Source organism: Pelodiscus sinensis, unplaced genomic scaffold, assembly GCF_049634645.1.
Source record: "Pelodiscus sinensis isolate JC-2024 unplaced genomic scaffold, ASM4963464v1 ctg37, whole genome shotgun sequence".
Taxonomy (NCBI): Eukaryota; Metazoa; Chordata; order Testudines; family Trionychidae; genus Pelodiscus; species Pelodiscus sinensis.
The window spans coordinates 2,549,711-2,554,989 of record NW_027465869.1 but is presented as its reverse complement, the minus strand read 5'-3'; the positions used below and the strand labels follow the sequence as shown (position 1 = coordinate 2,554,989).

General features: G+C 63.2%; 1 long non-coding RNA gene across 1 annotated transcript; it reads left to right on the top strand.

Annotated features, from left to right (window-relative positions):
* The first annotated feature begins 3,770 nt into the window (after nucleotides 1–3,770).
* LOC142824059 (uncharacterized) lies at nucleotides 3,771–4,715 on the top strand. The gene is made up of 3 exons (XR_012899097.1): nucleotides 3,771–3,894; nucleotides 4,429–4,496; nucleotides 4,614–4,715. It is a non-coding gene; the product is annotated as an uncharacterized LOC142824059 (long non-coding RNA).
* Nucleotides 4,716–5,279: the final 564 nt, after the last annotated feature.

Sequence of the window (5,279 nt, the reverse complement as noted above, 5' to 3'; positions counted from 1 at the left end):
CATCCTTAGCCAAAGAGGAACAAGCCAGTTAGCCCAGGGAAATAAAAGAAAGGGAGAGCGGTGACGGAAAACCCTGTGTCTGTCATTTTTTCAAATGATCTATCTTGCCTAAAAGCCTGTCAGGGATTGGGCTCTGTTGCAGGAGGTGCTGGCGAAACACTCCGTGGATTTGGGTGCTACAATTCCTGAGTGTCGTCCGCCTTCCTGCCCCCTCCCCCCACCGAAGCGCTTTGGAAGGCTCACAAAGGACAGAGACCTGCCTTTTGAAAATCCGACTCCCCACCGGTGTCTCAAGACAGGCGGCTCTCTCTCGCCAAAAACGGAGGCAGCAGCGTGGGATGACAGGCAGCCAGGTCGCAAGGGGAGGTGCTTTTTAGACCAGTTCCCTCCTGGCACTCCGTACTGCTGCCTCTGTATCAGAGGCAGCAGCACAAGCTGGCAGCAGCCCTTGCCTGGGGGCTGGGTCTGAGCTTCTGGACCTGGTGCAAACTGGAACTGAGCGAGGCTGCCTGCCTGCCTGGCTCCTAACACACTGTAAATGCAGAGCCGAAGAGGGGGTAGGTCCCGCACCCAGCGCGAGCCAGGACTGAGACAGCTGGCCCCTGGGGACTATCGAAAAGTCAAGTAACCGATAAGAAATCATGAGGTTAATTGACTACTCAGTGAATATCTAACGTCCCTAATCTCTTTTCATAGTTCCCCTCTGGACTCTCTCTCCTAAAGCATGGCCCTGAGATCTGGACACAGTGCTCCAGCTGAGGCCTCCTCCGCGCCAAATAGCTAGGAGAGTGACCTCCCATGTCTGCCGTACGTCTCCTACCACGCCCCAGGGCTATGCCCTCTTACTGAAGGGCTTTGTGTCTGAGATCGCTTCTCTCCTAGGCTACGTCTACACAACGAGTTTTTTTGGCAACAAATATGCTAACGACGGACTCTATGACACGCAATGTCATTTGCATATTTTCTGCCGATCCGTTTTTGTGCTCGGGGTTTGTGAGCAAAACCAAGCCGTGTGGATGTTTACTTTTTGTGCAAAAAACCCCCTTTTCCCACAAGATCCCTATGCCTGCAAAAAGGCCGACCGATCTTGTGCAAAAAGGGGCTTTTGCCTAAAAAGAAAACATCCACATGGCTTGTTTTTGCGTGTTCTTGCGAAAAAACTTGTGGCGCGTCTACACTCTACGTGTGTTCTTGCAGAAGTAAATTTGCAGTAAAGCATCAGAGAACAGGGCTCCTTGCACAGGAGTTATTCCTCTCCCGACGATGACTAAGCCCCCTTTGTGCAAGAGCTGTTGTGCAAGAAGGCAGCGTGGACGGGCACCAGGGGCTTCTTGAGCAAGACACTTTTATGGCTAAAATGACCATCAGAGCTTTCTTGCACAAGAGAGCGTTCACACTGCCATGGACGCTCTTGTGCAAAAGCCCATGGCAGGGTGGAGGCACTCTTGCACGAGACCTTTTGCGCAAGAACTCCGGCGTGAAACAGCTCTCGTGCAAGAAGCCTGCAGTGTAGGGCAGGGAGCAGCCTATGAGGGAGGGGGAGGGACCCCTAGTAATGGCTCAAACTTCCCAGGGGGGTGGCCAGAGGCAGGACATTTGCCTGGCAGGGTGAGGGGGGGGCGGTGACCTCACAGGGGCTTTGGGCAGCCCTCAGCATATAAGGCAAAGGGCAGGTGGGGAGGTGGTGACCTCACAGAGGGACCCACATCTCAGGCTGATAAAAGCGGGGGGCGGGCCCAGGGGACTTTGGAGACCCCCGGTTGCTTTAGCTCTGGTGCGTCTCCTCCTCACGGTTCCTTCGCGTTCTGTGAGTTCCACATCCCGACACCTTTGTGACGAAGGTAAGAGCCCCCAGGGGTTGGATCCCGCCCGGGGCCGGCTGGGTTCCAGGCAGGCCCAGCCCTCGGTCAAGGGCCAGAAGGTGATTCCTCACCTGGGCTGCGTCCTTAGCGCCACTGGGGCTTTCTCCTGGTTGGTTTCCCTTTTCCTCCATCCCCCCACATTTCTGCTCTGTTCTTGCCTCCTCTGTGACCTTCCCTTGCTGCCTCCCCCAGCTTGGGACCCAACAGACTAGCTGAAGGACGGGGGGTGGTTTGCAGGAGCCGTGGGGTGGGGGATGCAGCCCCCATTGTGGGGACTGGGGAGGTGGGGCTGGAACAAGTCTATGCCGGTGTCTTTGGGGAGAACGCTCCACCCCCCACACCTTAGATTCTCCCCTGATTGGCCAAGAAGGGGCTGTTGATGGGCAGGAGACTCGTGGAATGAGGAGTAACGGTAGTTTGAACTAGGAAGCCTAGTTCGAACTACCTAGTTCGTGCCCCGTGTAGCCGCGCTGCACGGGGTTCGAACGAGCGGGGTTTTAAAAATGGCGGCTCCCCGCTTATGCAAATGAAGCCCGGGAAATTCAAATCCCGGGCTTCATTTGCAAGTGCGGTATGCCTACATTACCCTCCTAGTTCGAACTAGCGGGGTAGTGTAGACATACCCTCAGGTCCTTGCAGTGCCTGTGCAAGACCGAACCGATAAGCAAGGGGCCATTTGGGGGCTGGGGGCAGTCGCTCTGGGGAGCTGGAACCCCTGGATTTGGTTCATCAGGCTGCGCCCCAAGCTCCCCTTTGCTCCCCTCATTTCCAGCATGGCCAAACGTTTTCGGCTGTGGTTCAAGAAAGCCCTGAAGATGGCCCCAGGGCCGGTGGGGAGCAGCTTCTCCGTCCCCGCGGGCGGGGAAGCTGGATCCCACCAGCTCGGGGCGACTCGCCCACCGGCCAGGCCCCCCCGGACCTGGCTCCAGAGGCGGCTGGGCAGGCGGGACCCAGCCCAGCGGGGGAGCCGGGTAGGGTGGCTCCGGGGCCTCCTCTGTGGAGAGAAACACCTGCCCCGGGAGCCCAGCCCCCATTACCACCAGGGGGCATCGCCCTGCCCGGCCCCCGGGGACCTGCCAGTCTCCGGGAGCCCCCAGCCCGTCGCTCCCCGCACCAGCCCCTGCAGCTGTGGGTCCAGGTCCGTCAGCAGCAGCGCCTGGGCCTCCAGCTGCAGCCGGGCCACCTCCCGCAGCCGCTCAGACCCAGGTGAGGGGCCGTGAACACGCTGGGCCCAGGGGCTCACCGAGTACCCCGGGGGGGCAGCCCCAGTGTCTGCCCCGCAGCCAGGGCAATGGATGGGGGGGGGGGGCTGCTTGGCTCTCTTGTTCCTGGTGGGGGCTCTGCTGAGGGCGTTGGCAGATGTGAGGGTGGCAGGGGGATGGGTCCCTGCGAGGGGCGTGTGGGGCCCAACCTGCCCTGGGTCCCTGACATGGGGGCGCGTGACCCCTGCTGGCCGCTGGAGTCACCCTGGTCCCTTCCCTCCCGCACAGAGCCCCCCTGCGCCTCGGCGGAGCTCTGCCAGGAGCGGATGGACTCCCGGGTGGAGGAAGGGGCCTTCTACGACATCGAAGAGCAGCTCCACACCCGGGACACGGTAGGAACCTTCTCCACACGGGGGGGACCCGAGATTGTCCGGCCCCTTCCCAGCACGTCCCCCCCCCCCTCCGGGAGGGGCTTGTCCCTGGGGATCCCCCTGGGGCCCCTTCTCCTGCATGACCTGGACCCCCCAAGCTGGGGGCTCTTGTCATGCACCAGCTGGGCCCCCACAAGCCTGAGGCAGCAGTTGTGGGGGAGTGCGGGTGCTTGGACAACCAGCAGCTCCCACCTCCACTCCTGGGAGACCTGAGCCCTGCAGCTGTCCGTGGGGGGCAGGCAGGCCCCAGGCTCACAGACTCTCTCTGGGGTGCAGAGCCCAGCCGCCCTGCAGCGGTTCCTCTTGGCCATCCCCCTCGCCTGCCTCGCCGCCCTCCAAAGGGGCGAGGACACCCTGGCGCCGCGCTGCTGCAAGGACACCATGATGGCCAGGATCGTTGTAAGCGAGTCGCGGCAGCCGGGAGGAGGGGAGGGGATACGTGGGGTGGACGCGGGTCTGCCTGGGCCATGGCGGCGGGTGGGGGTGCTGGAAACGGGATGGGTGGAGCCAGGAGGGCTGGAGGTGGACATGGGGAGGGGTGGGTGGGGATGCTGGAGGAGGGAGGGACACAGAAATGGGGCAGGTGTGGGGTGCTGGACAGGAAGGGGGATTCGGGATAGGGAGGGGTCTCCCCGGGCCATGGGGGGCTGGAAGGGAGCCGAGCGGGCTGCTGGGGATGCGCCTGGGGAGCAGGGATGAGGAGGTTCAGAGGCTGGTCACCAGGGCAGTGAGGGGCAGGAGACGGCCTGGGGAAAAGGATTGAGCTGGTCCCGGTTTGGGAGGGGGGTGCTGGGAGGGGCCCTGTGCCGGGCAGGGGGGCTACAGGGCAGCGGGAGGCAGTGGGGTTGGATCCTGCTGGGTGGGGGCGCTGGCCGTGTGAGCGTCTCTTGGGGGCCCCAGCCTCACGCCCCTTTTTCCCCTTGGGTCTCACAGGAGATCATGGAGGACTCGCCCCCCCCGCTGGTCTTGGCCGACTGCCTCAACGCCGCCTGCAGCCTCAGGTACCGACCCCCCCCCCCCCCGCCGACGCCCCCCAGAGCAGATCCCCTGGCCAGGGAGTGGGAAAGTCTCTGTCTCCTGCTGCTGAATTAACAGTCTCTGCCCCTCTCTCCTGCCAGCACCTTGCAGCCTCCCCTGCGGGCCCAGCTCCTGAGCCCCCTGCTGACGGCGGCCGTGGGACAGACAGTGTCTGGGGACTGGCAGCAGGAGCCCATCCACACGCAGGTACGTCCCTCTGGGCCCTGCTCCCGGGCTGGGCTGGAGCTCCAGAGAGGAGGGGGGGGGCAGAGGGAGGGAAGAAGCTGCAGGTTTGGATCCTTCCCTCCAGGGTTCCCGTTGCTCTCCCGGGGGGCCCGTCCCTTCCATGCCCAGCCTGGGCTCCTCCCTGCTCTGCGAGGCGGCTCAGACCCTGCTCTAGGCTGCACCCCGGAGCCAGCGGGTGGCCTGGATTCCCCAACCCCCCTCTGACCCAGGGCTCCCCCTTGTCTTGCAGCAGTTCATCCGGGCCCTTCCCTACGACCTCCAGGCCCTACTGGCGAGCCTCCTCGCCGAGTCCCCAGACACCGCCCGGCTGCAGCTCATAATGGAGGTGAGCCCCGTGGGGGGGACGGGGCCATTGTCCCTGCTTCCTCGGGGGGCCGAGAGAGGAGCAGTGTCAGTGGCTGGGGGGGGCACAGTCCGAGAGGAGCCCCAGGCTCTGCCCAGAACCGGCACCTCCCTACGGGTCCTGACCTGCCTCTTTCCCCCCCAGCACCTGAGCCCGTGGCTGGAGTCCCGCCTGCCCC